The 14,608-nt window shown below is 35.4% G+C and overlaps 2 long non-coding RNA genes across 2 annotated transcripts; one reads left to right on the plus strand and one right to left on the minus strand.

Annotated features, from left to right (window-relative positions):
• Position 1: 1 nt before the first annotated feature.
• Positions 2-2,269, minus strand: LOC149707842 (uncharacterized). The gene is made up of 3 exons (XR_016380585.1): positions 1,909-2,269; positions 1,703-1,811; positions 2-1,604 (listed from the first exon to the last, which is right to left on the minus strand). It is a non-coding gene; the product is annotated as an uncharacterized LOC149707842 (long non-coding RNA).
• Positions 2,270-7,525: 5,256 nt separating this feature from the next.
• LOC149707843 (uncharacterized) lies at positions 7,526-8,494 on the plus strand. The gene is made up of 4 exons (XR_016379910.1): positions 7,526-7,819; positions 7,903-8,188; positions 8,265-8,318; positions 8,373-8,494. It is a non-coding gene; the product is annotated as an uncharacterized LOC149707843 (long non-coding RNA).
• The last annotated feature ends 6,114 nt before the right edge of the window (positions 8,495-14,608 follow it).

Consider the following 14,608-nt stretch of genomic DNA (forward strand, 5'->3'; position numbering starts at 1 on the left):
AGGGGTTTTGGTGCCGTTTCTAAACTTTTAACGGAATAAAATTCCGTGTAAAATTAAAAAAGGCTATACGACGGCGGTCATCGCGGAGGAAGACGTGGGCCCAATCCAGAAGGCGATTCTAGGGGCGCTGGATGGGATACCTTCGGGGAGCCCTCTACCGCGCTTTGCGAATTTTAGCCTGACGGCCGGGGCCTTAGTATACTCCTGTGAGGATTCGTTCACTGGGCAATGGTTGGAGGATAATTTAGCCCACTCGGTGGTGGGGAATACGGTGCTCTCAGTAATGAGAGCTAGCGAATTCCCTAAGCCGTTTAAGGTAATGTTCCGCTCAACTTTCTTTTCAATCTTTACCTACGTAAAGGGTTTTTACAGTTTGCTTCTGGTTTACTTTTTTCAGTCTTTGTACCCCCAGCAGGGTGCTCTATTTTTGAACCATTTTTTACCCTCAAAATTATATTTTAGCACGAAAACATTTTTAAAAATACATGAATAACAATTTTTCCAAATTTTACACAAACAACTTAATTTTCTCGAATTTTAGAATTGGCACAATAAAATAATAATAACAATAAAAAATATATAAAAGTTAATCAACTAAATTACAATAATGATACTACTAATGAATGAATTAAGAAAATGTTTACAAAATATTTTATAGGTCTAGTCTGCAAAACCAACTCGCGAATAATTACATTTACCTCTATGTACTGTTATCGTTTCCACAATAACAAACAAGTTGGGGAAACAAAACAAATCTCGCCGAGTCGAGTCGAGGGTTATCTACCCAATTGAGAGGTTTTTCTTAAATAAATAAATATAATAGATATTAATCATTTCAATTTACCTTAATTCTAGTTAAGTCGTTTTAAGAAACTTAATTTCTAAAATCAATTTCAAAATAGCTATTGTTGACGTTGGAGTTCTAGCGTACGCCTCTTTCACAATTTTTGGAAATTTAGAATACATAAGTTGGTCCCAATTGGGAACCTTTGGTAGAAGCTTTGCCACTGGGAAGCTTAGCTCGGCATTATCTATCAATTATCCACGTTATTTTATCTTTATCCATATCCTCAGAACTTACATGTTAAATCGTATTATAATCCACAAATTTGTTTATAAATAATCGGTTATCCACCAATTTGTGGATAATGGATAGAAAATGTCGAGCTCTAGACGAAGCTAGATGTTACTCGTAACCCAAGCCGATCGCTGCGTACATCTTAACCCTAACGATGATAATGAAGTAGTAGTCAATATTGCTTACCCCGAAATCAAAATGATGAATTTAACTTACTAGGACCTTATCATTGCAAATTAAAGGATGCGAGTAAAAGATAATTAAAACTAGTTTTTTCTCCTCGTTTTATGCACTTAATGAAAAAGTTTATTTTCTCTTACTTGCACCTTATCAAAAATTTAAAGATTCGGGTAAAAAGTAGTTAAAATTAAAGTTTTCTCAGCGTTTTTATGCACTTTGAGAAAAGGATGAATTTCACTTACTAAAACCAACTTATCAATGTGATTTAAAAGGTGCATGTAAAAGATAAGATTTTCTCTGCGTTTTTATGCACTAAATCAAAAAGAAAAATATCACTTACGTCCTCCTTATCATTGTGATTTTAAAGGTGCGTGTAAAAATGATAAAAATTAAAGTTTAGTCCTTGTTTTCATGCACCTAATGAAAACGATAAATATCACTTACCCCCTATGCCTTATCATTGCGAATTAAACGATGTGTGAAAAAATAATTGAAAGTAAACTTTATCCGGTTTTTTCCTCTCAATAAAAAGATGAAGTTCACTTACCAGCACCTCCATTATGAATTAAAAGATGCGTGTAAAAGATAATTATAATCAAAATTTTCTTCGCGATTTTATGCTCTTACTGAAAAGTTTTAATAACACTTACCTTGATCTTTTCATTAAATAAACGTTGCGTGTAAAAAATACTCAAAATTAAAGTTTTCCTCTCGTTTTTATGCACTTAATCAAAATGATGAATTTCACTTACTAGGACCTTATCATTGTAAATTAAAAGATTCGTGTAAAAAATAATTAAAACTAGAGTTTTCTCCGCGTTTTATGCACATAATGAAAAATTTCATTTTCCCTTGACTTTCATCTTATCATTGTGAATTAAACGTGCGGGTAGTAAATTAAACACTTCAAAATCCATACACAAATAATTTACGGGACAAAATTAAGAAGAATGTAAGCCGTTTTGGGGTGGTGGGCTGCTCTCTAATGTTTCCGAAACTCTTTGACGGATTTATTTTCGTATCTTCAAGGAGCAGTTAGAGCACCCAAAAAAAACGTTGTTAATTTGCGAAACAAGGGAAATCGGGTATAACATTTTAAGATAAAATAATAACTCAAAAGTCAAAACTTGATGAAGTTGCTTGTGATAAGAAAACATTTCCTTCATTTCGCCTTTGACTCTAGTTCTGAAATTTACGACGTTAAGGTTGCGTAGAACCCCACTGAAAGTGTTCAAATAAGGAGAATACATTTTTTAGCCAGTAGAACACTGGAGATGAGACATTCGACCGAGAGGATCTGACACAATATATCGTGAGTTAAAACATAACCCTATATTTTGTTTTATCATATCAAAAGATCGTTCCCCAAGTTTTTCTTCGGCATCCACTTTTCATACAAAATATTATTAATGAGAATCGCTTAATATTTCCTGAGCTATGTCGTTAATTTTAACAAATGGTACATTGAGAAAAGGCTATGCGAATAGTTATATTCCTTAACCATTTTATTAGTCATTGTAGCGTACACGCAGAGTAGTTGAAAAAATGCCCTAATGAATCAGAGCTAAACTACCACGCAAGTTTTTTCCCGCTTTTACGCGCTCAAAGATCAAGATGAATTTCACTCATTCGATTCATTCTTTCCACCACAAATTAAACGATGTTTTTCATATCGTAGGGGCTCTATTATATCAGGAGCCGATTAGGCTTCACACTTAAAGTGAGTAACATGTCTCTGGACGAGTTACACGATTTATTCTAAGCTCCTAGGAAAGAACCTCTCCACACACGGAGGAAAATAATTCGGTAACGCGACTCCTTACGCCTTCTCTACCTTAAGAACCGATTTACCAGGTACATGAATTCGAGAACTACTATAAAGAACGAGAAGGGTTTCTAATATTCTTTAGTTAAAACTGTTCACAATACCAAAATTATTTGGGAGTAAGGCACGAAGATCTTATCCATCTGGGTAACTTTTGCTTAGACTATTTAAGACGCCGTGAATCTGTTTTTTTAAAGGAATTTTTACTGTTCTCGCGGCTGCAGCGGGCCCGGCAGCAGGCGACTCAAGATGGACCGCTCAGGCTCAGTCGCTGATACCTAGCCAAGGCTTAGTATAGTTTTCGAGTCTAATTTCATTCTTAGAGCTACTTTTCTGTTGATATTACACTAAAGAAATCTTAAAATATTTAGTTGAAAACTTATTAAATGACTCGAAAATTTTCGAAACTTGAGCTTTTAAACGTTGAATATTTTATAACGACTACCGAACGATACCGCAAATTTGCCTTCCGAGCTTCGCGGTTAGGTCTCGATTTGATGTCCAATGCAAGAAAATAGCATTGGAGCCGTCGCCGACTGGTCTGGTATTAAAGAAGTTATCTACGGTTAGAGGCTTATGATTGTTTTAAAGCTTTTTTTTTGGTCTGCTAGTTTTTACCTCGGTAAAGTCATAAAATCCATGACCAAAGCTATGGAAAAGATAGACTCACGTACTTCATGTGTGAAAGCCTAATCTTTATATTAACTCTTTTTCTTAGCTGTCTAATAAATAAGATTTTTCCCTTTTTCAAAATAAATACGAGTCTGATCAGTCAATTTGATGTTCCAATATCAAATAAGTTAAAGAAGAAAGGCCTAGTGCGGTGAGTTATATAATATAGCTCCCCACCTCATTTTTTCTCGCGCTCAAAGAACATGAATTCCACTTACGAACAACACCCTGTCATTGTAAATTGAGATGTGCGTATAATAAGTGATAAAAATTAAAGAGACTGTAATGAAGTCGGCGGACGTTTAATTTTAAAGCAAACAACCCCCCCCTCCCAACAATCGTTGACGTGTGTAAAACGCGTCAAAAAGAAATTCTCGTTACAGACCTTCTAAAGTTTTCAACAGTAACATCTTCCAACACAAAAGGTACCTCTATCACAATACTCGTTTTCCTAAGAACAGTACATTTTCATTGTTTCGAAATGAATTTCATTCGGAGCGGTCATTTTATTGATGGCGAAGTATCATAATTAATACCGCTTACATTTTATCTATAATAAAACTAATTTGTTTTCTTACTGTAAAGTATTATTTGGTCAATTATTTTACCAGGGGGCTGGGGCCCAAGGCAACACCAGGGAGTAAGCCAAAAATTTTAATTCCTTATAGGATAATATTAATCATAGGATTTTATACGAGAAAAAGTGTGTTTTTATAGGAAATATAGTACTAAAAATCCTCATGTGTAACCCTATTTTAGCCCAAACTATGTAGAACAAGATGGCCCCGGCCAGATTACACTTTTCGCGGCGCCCTCTAGTGACTAGAATTAGTATTACTATATTCATTGACCCCGACAAATTTAAAATTTTCAGGTTTTTTTCCATTGTTTATAAAATAGCATTCCGATTATGAATAAAACCAATCTAGTAAGAATTTGGTTTACAGTTTAATTAAATAAGTAATTAACTGTAGTGTTCAAGTCTTGGTGGATTAATTAGGCGAGATATACTAATCAATATCCAAGATTTATTCTACCATATGATTATGGTCAATCGTTACATTGGGTGGCAAGGATGCCGCTTGAGTGCGGATAAAGAAGTGAGAAATGTTCTCTCCTATATCAGAGAGAATTTAGAAGGGGAGTGGAAGGCCCCCCCTTTGACTCTATTAAACGTGATGACGCCCAAACAAGATGTCGCGTTGAGCTTTTTGGGGTAGGCGAGTTTCCGGTCACGTGTTCTAAAATATCTCTGTTACCAACGCATCATACCGGAAATCGACCTGCCTAGATAACGTTTAGCAGACGACGTTGCGCTACATTCCAAACCACCCCTTCCACTCCCCTTCTAAATTCTCTCCCCTTCTAAATTCTCTTTGTCTATATCGCCTGCTTAGAAAATGGGGGTTACAATCAATCGATATCTGAGGATGGGGCGCCATCTAGGTTGTGTTTGGAATAGGCGGGAATTAGGAATATAGCAATACTCTCCCGTGAGATTAAAACCCAGTGACTGTATGAGTCTTAAGATAATGTGAGGGTTTAACAATAAAATTCGAAGATCATTGGCAACTTGTAATATTGCGCTATGCATTTGTAACAGTTTGGTTGAGCTTAATGAGGTAGATTGTAATTCAGATTTAACTTCGTTTAAGTCACTATTTTATACTGTCCTTTATGAGGTTATTGTTATTGTGGTGAAAAGTTTGTTTAAAGTCATTATTTATACTGTCCTTCATGAGGTTATTGTTAATTATGGTGAAAACTTGATTTAGCTGCTGTTTCATAGGTTGAGCCTTTCAGGCGCTCGTCTGTTTCGGAGTTGGCGGCGGCGAATTGGTGTCGCGGATGTGGTGGTGGTCCTTGGGACCAGTGACCCTCGTTTTAATTATTATTTTACCGGTCCCACTATAAATTAAATTTCTAAAATGGTGAGAATAAAAAGCACGTAAAGACACAAAAGTAAAGAAGCTGAAAATTCTAATTGAATTTGAATTTTTTACTGTTGGAAAAAGTAGCATATAACAATTCATAACAGTTAACTTTTATTTCTTATCACAATTTTTCAACTAGTTGCCACTAAATATCAATCAACATGTCTAATGATATTTGAAGTTCTTAATCCTTTTCTGAACTATCCTTATTCCTTATTGCATAAATTCGGTGGCAATATCTTCTCTCGCTATCAGTAAGCCAGATCAAAATCTTGTAATGTGACCATACACTACTGAGAAATACGACTACTGACAACTAGTACTGGCTATGGTCTAGACTGTCGACTACAAGAGACTCATTCTAGAGTATAGACGCTAGACAAGATCAATAGTCAATAGAATACAAAACTTTTGTAGGCAGGGCTCGACATAAGGATATTTTTTTTACTAGTCAAGTTGACTAGTGAGCCCCCAGATTTCGATTTATTTTAGTAGTCAAGGCATTTTTTTAGTAGTCAAGGCATTTTTTTAGTAGTCAAATGCCTTGACTAGTGCCTTATGTCCAGCCCTGTTTGTAGGGAAGTTGTAGCCAAGGAGTACTAACTACCTAGGAGTAGAATTGGTAGAAAATGTGTTGAGCTAGAAAAATTTTAATAAGGAACCCCGAATTTATAAACTGGTCCCACCGTCAATTTTTTCCAAAAACCATAATTAATAAAGTGCTCCCTGATACCACTGACCCCAACTTTTGGAATAAATAAACTGGTCCGAGCAATTAATAAACTGGTTTGGGACTTGTAAACCTGTCTTATTTCCTACCCTGTAGTGACAGCCCATGTAAACAAAAATGGCCGCGAGATACACGGACGCTCAGGAGGTTTAAGCCTCGGTCTTTAGTGTATCCGGGAGACGGGGACTCGGGGTCCGAGTAACGGGAGTTTCTGAAGCGTTTGCAAATCTTATTTAAATTTATATTTTTATTATTATGTAACCGATTTATATTACTGAACGAATTGTACCTTATACTGTAGCAGACCACCCTAAAAGTTAGGCCAAGGTTTTTCAACTGTTGCTGATATTTAACTAGTTATGCCCAAAGAACTTGGAACATATAAGCCCCTAGAATTACACAGCCACGCTCGAATTTTTCAATTTCCAAGCCCACTTTTTTTTAAACGATAACTTTATCATTCGTTGGTAACGCCATCTATAATGCTTGAGACGAAATAATTATCTGTCGTCTGCTTTGCTGAAGCTGAATTTTTCTCATTTGCTTTAATTGCTTATGAATTTGGGCGCATAGACGCGGTAATGAAAATGTTTTTAAATATTGTTTTTATATTATTTATTGTGAAAAGTAGGCCTATAATATTAAATATGTTTTGAAGCAATTGTAGGCTTAGCTGTTGTTATTATTGTCCTTAAAATAATATCAATTTGGTAAGCTTTTTTCTAACAGCTTCCATTTTCATTTTTTCATTAAAAATACGAATAACTTTGGAAACTAGAAAGTTCAGACAATGTTTTCATCCAATTTCTTGGGAAAAATGTTTTCACGCATCAGACACCTTTTCACGAGGGATTAAATTTTGATAGCAATTGTTTTAGAAGCAGTACCACCAATATTTTCAAGGTTTTGCATCCGCAGGCATTTTTTGGTGAGATCAAGAATTTTCACTACACTCTCCGAAGGATTTATTAAACTACCATGATCTCTAACAATTAATCCTCTGGTCGACGTGGTCGTAATGCAGTAGTCGTGAAAACTCTTGTGATTAAGAGGTTTTTCTTGTGCAAGTTTGCATTGATTGCATTTGAGTACTTTGTGCAGTTTCCGTACACAAATCCAGCCAAAATAGTGAATGATGGTGTCTCTCAATAGGTTTGACCCATCAATATATAAATGTCCTCTGTTAGCTTGGAGAAAATTTGTTGTCACCTCAGAAAAATTTGGTGACACAGTATTATCACGAGCCAAGACATTTGCACAGCCAGAACCCTCAACCAGAAAGGCGTTCTTATAAGCTCCTTTAAATTTTAAAATCGTGGGATTGTTGTTCCATCCACCTTTTTGTCTTACTACTCCGAAAAAATATCTAAATGGTTTTGAGACAGTTTGTACGTTGGAAGGTAATTTTTGTTTTTGATTAAAACAATATATTAGTAGATATCAACAGATTTTGATGACCCTAAACTATCGCTCTTTTTGCTAGCCCGACTATGTTTTCCATAATTAATGATTAAAAGTTTGAAAACACCGTTGGAGTCTAAAATTTCTTTAATAAAATATAATTCCATCTCTTAGGCGTGGGTTTGTGGGTACACGCAAAAGTAATGTAGAATAGCGGTTTTGCCCAAGTGACAAAAAACTTATTTTGGTGACTTTCCTATAGTCAGATATTTGAAAATGATTGCTCACAGGGTTGCCACAGTACCTGGAAAACCTGGAAAAGTCAGGGAATTTAAAAATGGGTTGAAAAGTCAGGGAAATTGATTTAAGTGAGTAAAATTTCTGGGGATGTCTTTATTGAAAGAGTAATGAAAGTTTTCTCCTCATGCTCTCTTCTTAACACAGAGTGAACTCTTGAGCAATCCTTAAAAATGCTGTCTAGAATTGTTTTTATGTCAAGTAAATGCCTTTAAAAAAACCTCTTAGACTGTTATGTTTCTTAATCATTTTAAGGTAACAAATACATGGGAAAACTCTATGTAGAGGGTTTATTTAATTAAAAGCACTTAAAACGTGCTGCAAAAATTTACGTTTTCGGCCTAAAAAGGTCAGGGAATATCTAAGAAAAATGTCAGGGAAAACCTGGAAGTCAGGGAATTTGGTTCTGAAAATTCTGTGGCAACCCTGTACAAATCGCGGTATTTTTCCCTGGAGACCAATTTGATATTCCAATGGCATTGAGCCATTTTACTAACAAACTGGACTGATCAACCGGATATCTTTATTTAAGTTGCAATTAGTAATAAAAATAATGTAAAATTGTGGGACAATTTTCGCGCTTTGCTTACTTATGCCAGGAGGACTGTTCCCATCTGGAACTCCATTCCTACCGAAGTAGTTGGCCAGCCCACTCTTTCTCTATTTAAACTCTTTGACAACCTTTTTACTATATTATCAGTGTATCAGTTCAAGTTGGAGCTGTGAGGCTTTACAGCCATAGCTCATCAATTGAATGGAGCAAAGAAAAGAAACATTTTTATTCCTCCGTGTATTTTTACATTCCTCAATTGAACATTTTTTGCCCATTTTTTACTCGCACACTTTGAAATTACCGCAAGAAAGTGTTTTTCTCAATAATAAATAGTTTATATTATGTTATTAAACGTTTAAAAACTATATTTAAACATTTAGTGTATTAATCTAAAAGCACTTTGAAATCGCGCTATTTCCCGCCAAAAAGTTTGAAAATGTTTCATTTTCGCGCAAAAAATAAAATATAGAAATTCTAGTTATGCGCCACACACATAGATGGCGCTACCGACGAATGATAAAGTATACTTGTTGAAAAAACCGGGCGCGCGAAGCGTAGATTTGATGTGTAATTCTAGGGGGCTTATATGTTCAAAGAACTTGGAACATATAAGCCCCTAGAATTACACAGCCACGCTCGAATTTTTCAATTTCCAAGCCCACTTTTTTTTAAACGATAACTTTATCATTCGTTGGTAACGCCATCTATAATGCTTGAGACGAAATAATTATCTGTCGTCTGCTTTGCTGAAGCTAAATTTTTCTCATTTGCTTTAATTGCTTATGAATTTGTGCGCATAGACGCGGTAATGAAAATGTTTTTAAATATTGTTTTTATATTATTTATTGTGAAAAGTAGGCCTATAATATTAAATATGTTTTGAAGCAATTGTAGGCTTAGCTGTTGTTATTATTGTCCTTAAAATAATATCAATTTGGTAAGCTTTTTTCTAACAGCTTCCATTTTCATTTTTTCATTAAAAATACGAATAACTTTGGAAACTTGAAAGTTCAGACAATGTTTTCATCCAATTTCTTGGGAAAAATGTTTTCACGCATCAGACACCTTTTTACGAGGGATTAAATTTTGATAGCAATTGTTTTAGAAGCAGTACCACCAATATTTTCAAGGTTTTGCATCCGCAGGCATTTTTTGGTGAGATCAAGAATTTTCACTACACTCTCCGAAGGATTTATTAAACTACCATGATCTCTAACAATTAATCCTCTGGTCGACGTGGTCGTAATGCAGTAGTCGTGAAAACTCTTGTGATTAAGAGGTTTTTCTTGTGCAAGTTTGCATTGATTGCATTTGAGGACTTTGTGCAGTTTCCGTACACAAATCCAGCCAAAATAGTGAATGATGGTGTCTCTCAATAGGTTTGACCCATCAATATATAAATGTCCTCTGTTAGCTTGGAGAAAATTTGTTGTCACCTCAGAAAAATTTGGTGACACAGTATTATCACGAGCCAAGACATTTGCACAGCCAGAACCCTCAACCAGAAAGGCGTTCTTATAAGCTCCTTTAAATTTTAAAATCGTGGGATTGTTGTTCCATCCACCTTTTTGTCTTACTACTCCGAAAAAATATCTAAATGGTTTTGAGACAGTTTGTACGTTGGAAGGTAATTTTTGTTTTTGATTAAAACAATATATTAGTAGATATCAACAGATTTTGATGACCCTAAACTATCGCTCTTTTTGCTAGCCCGACTATGTTTTCCATAATTAATGATTAAAAGTTTGAAAACACCGTTGGAGTCTAAAATTTCTTTAATAAAATATAATTCCATCTCTTAGGCGTGGGTTTGTGGGTACACGCAAAAGTAATGTAGAATAGCGGTTTTGCCCAAGTGACAAAAAACTTATTTTTGTGACTTTCCTATAGTCAGATATTTGAAAATGATTGCTCACAGGGTTGCCACAGTACCTGGAAAACCTGGAAAAGTCAGGGAATTTAAAAATGGGTTGAAAAGTCAGGGAAATTGATTTAAGTGAGTAAAATTTCTGGGGATGTCTTTATTGAAAGAGTAATGAAAGTTTTCTCCTCATGCTCTCTTCTTAACACAGAGTGAACTCTTGAGCAATCCTTAAAAATGCTGTCTAGAATTGTTTTTATGTCAAGTAAATGCCTTTAAAAAAACCTCTTAGACTGTTATGTTTCTTAATCATTTTAAAGTAACAAATACATGGGAAAACTCTATGTAGAGGGTTTATTTAATTAAAAGCACATAAAACGTGCTGCAAAAATTTACGTTTTCGGCCTAAAAAGGTCAGGGAATATCTAAGAAAAATGTCAGGAAAACCTGGAAGTCAGGGAATTTGGTTTCGAAAATTCTGTGGCAACCCTGTACAAATCGCGGTATTTTTCCCTGGAGACCAATTTGATATTCCAATGGCATTGAGCCATTTTACTAACAAACTGGACTGATCAACCGGATATCTTTATTTAAGTTGCAGTTAGTAATAAAAATAATGTAAAATTGTGGGACAATTTTCGCGCTTTGCTTACTTATGCCAGGAGGACTGTTCCCATCTGGAACTCCATTCCTACCGAAGTAGTTGGCCAGCCCACTCTTTCTCTATTTAATAGTACAGTCATTTTAGCTCAAAAACAGAGGGAACCCGCAACAAATTGAAACAAAGCTGAAAATTTCAGATCTTATAGATTTTTGGGCGCTCTTTAACGTGGTGTGGTCTCCCACACTCTCCCATTGGAGGAATTTCCGCCATATTGGAAAATGGCGGACAAAATCGAGAAAACGTTTAATAACTCCGGTTCTACTTAACCGATTAACACGTAATTAGGCTTCAATTGTAGATCACCTTCAAACACATAATTCATCTCTTAAGATATTTTGTCCTACAACTAACTGGAAGTTCACAATCTGACTCTGAAGATTAGCCTCAAATAAAAATGGGAATTTAAAGCATTTTATGGTTTCTATATTCAGAATACATTTCCAAAATCGAGAAAAAATTAATAACTCTGGTTCTACTAACCCGATTAACAAGTTATTAGGCTTCAATTGTAGATTACTTTCAAACACATAATTTATCCTAAAGATATGTTGTCCAACAACTAAACGGAAGTTCACAATCCAGCCCGGAAGTTAAGGCAAATCTAATTTTCGAGTATTTCGAAACGGTTTCAAGCGAAATAAATGCAAAGAGGGTTTTAAACCTAAAATATATTATTCCCATTATATTTTTACCTCTTTAAGTGACGATGACGTCACGGAGAGGTATTATACTGGACGTGTGTGTGGGGGGTGTCTATCTGTCTGTGTGTCGGTCACTGCGTCCGCAGTTGGCAAATCGGAGCAAAACGTGTTCGCAGTAATTTTTGGCTTCTACTCCCAACGTTAGAATCAAGAAGTGAGTGGCGATCGGCTAGGGTTACGAGAAACGTCTAGCCTCCCAATTGCAGGGCTTCAACCAAAGGTTCATGCAATTGCGGATTTCTTATCATTTATTGTGAATCAATCGCCTTATATACCCTAAAATTTCGAAAAATTGTTAAAGAGGCATACGCTAGAATTCAAACGTCAACAATAGCTATGTTTAAAATTATTTTAGGAATTAAGTTTCTTAAAACGACTTCAGTAGAATTACGTTAAACTACTGACGACTAAAGCAATTAATATCAGTTATATTTTCTTAATTATTTAAGAATAACCTCTTAATTGCGTCTGGTATCGGAGAGGTTTATTTTGGTTTACCAACTTGTATATTAGTATATTTATCAATATTGGTTAAGCTTAAGTTTAATCATAGTCCTCTACTTGAGGCTGAGCCTCAAAATCTCTATGTTCATTTGAACAAGATACTCCATTGCATTGTCTACAAATTGAAGAACAGACTGGACCAGTTTTACCGCATTCATATTTCAGTTCAGATCCTATTTGTCTCCAACCCCATTCTCTAGCATTTAGGCTGCTTCCAAGCCACGTTTGAACTTTGCGATAAACTCTATTTGAATACTGCTTTGCTGCCGCACTTGTTGGTGGAAGAGAAGCTAATTCAAAAGCTCATCTTCATTGAAAGTATACACTTGGTTATGTCAACTTTGTTTCACACGCTTTAACTCAACTTTAGCCGTATTGACAAGTGTGGGCGAACAATGGTATATATTAAAACATTTAGTTTTATGATAGTACAAAGGCTGTTTTACCCTCTCCCATACTATACATTATAGCTCCGGTCAGAAAAGAAACAAAATTTGTCAGTAATAGGAACTATATGTTTAATTTTGGAAACTTATTCTGAAAATAGAAACCATAAATGCTTTAAATCCCCATTTTTTATATGAGGCTAATCTTCAGGGTCAGATTGTGAACTTCCGGTTAGTTGTAGGACAAAATATCTTAAGAGGTGAATTATGTGTTTGAAGGTGATCTACAATTGAAGCCTAATTACGTGTTAATCGGTTAAGTAGAACCGGAGTTGTTAAACGTTTTCTCGATTTTGTCCGCCATTTTCCAATATGGCGGTAATTCCTCCAATGGGAGAGTGTGGGAGACCACACCACGTTAAAGAGCGCCCAAAAATCTATAAGATCTGAAATTTTCAGCTTTGTTTCAATTTGTTGCGGGTTCAAACCTATTTTTCCTGTACTATAAACTCTTTGACAACCTTTTTACTATATTATCAGTGTATAAGTTCAAGTTGGAGCTGTAAGGCTATACAGCCCTAGCTCATCAATTGAATGGAGCAAAGAAAAGAAACATTTTTATTCCTCCGTGTATTTTTACATTCCTCAATTGAACATTTTTTGCCCACTTTTTACTCGCACACTTTGAAATTACCGCAAGAAAGTGTTTTTCTCAATAATGAATAGTTTATATTATGTTATTAAACGTTTAAAAACTATATTTAAACATTTAGTGTATTAATCTAAAAGCACTTTGAAATCGCGCTATTTCCCGCCAAAAAGTTTGAAAATGTTTCATTTTCGCGCAAAAAATAAAATATAGAAATTCTAGTTATGCGCCACACACATAGATGGCGCTACCGACGAATGATAAAGTATACTTGTTGAAAAAACCGGGCGCGCGAAGCGTAGATTTGATGTGTAATTCTAGGGGGCTTATATGTTCCAAGTTCTTTGGGCATAACTAGTTAAATATCAGCAACAGTTGAAAAACCTTGGCCTAACTTTTAGGGTGGTCTGCTACAGTATAAGGTACAATTCGTTCAGTAATATAAATCGGTTACATAATAATAAAAATATAAATTTAAATAAGATTTGCAAACGCTTCAGAAACTCCCGTTACTCGGACCCCGAGTCCCCGTCTCCCGGATACACTAAAGACCGAGGCTTAAACCTCCTGAGCGTCCGTGTATCTCGCGGCCATCTTTGTTTACATGGGCTGTCACTACAGGGTAGGAAATAAGACAGGTTTACAAGTCCCAAACCAGTTTATTAATTGCTCGGACCAGTTTATTTATTCCAAAAGTTGGGGTCAGTGGTATCAGGGAGCACTTTATTAATTATGGTTTTTGGAAAAAATAGACGGTGGGACCAGTTTATAAATTCGGGGTTCCTTATTAAAATTTTTCTAGCTCAACACATTTTCTACCAATTCTACTCCTAGGTAGTTAGTACTTCTTGGCTACAACTTCCCTACAAACAGGGCTGGACATAAGGCACTAGTCAAGGCATTTGACTACTAAAAAAAATGCCTTGACTACTAAAAAAATGCCTTGACTACTAAAATAAATCGAAATCTGGGGGCTCACTAGTCAACTTGACTAGTAAAAAAATGTCCAAAATATTCGTAAACCATGCGTCTCACTAGTTAGTGACTACTAAAAAAAATTGGGATAGGGAGGCTCACTAGTCAGGCAGACTAGTAAAAAAAATATCCTTATGTCGAGCCCTGCCTACAAAAGTTTTGTATTCTATTGACCATTGATCTTGTCTAGCGTCTATA

The sequence above is a fragment of the Phalangium opilio genome, unplaced genomic scaffold, assembly GCF_054372755.1.
Source record: "Phalangium opilio isolate 3A_F unplaced genomic scaffold, DU_Popi_V2 ptg000013l_1, whole genome shotgun sequence".
Classification (NCBI taxonomy): Eukaryota; Metazoa; Arthropoda; class Arachnida; order Opiliones; family Phalangiidae; genus Phalangium; species Phalangium opilio.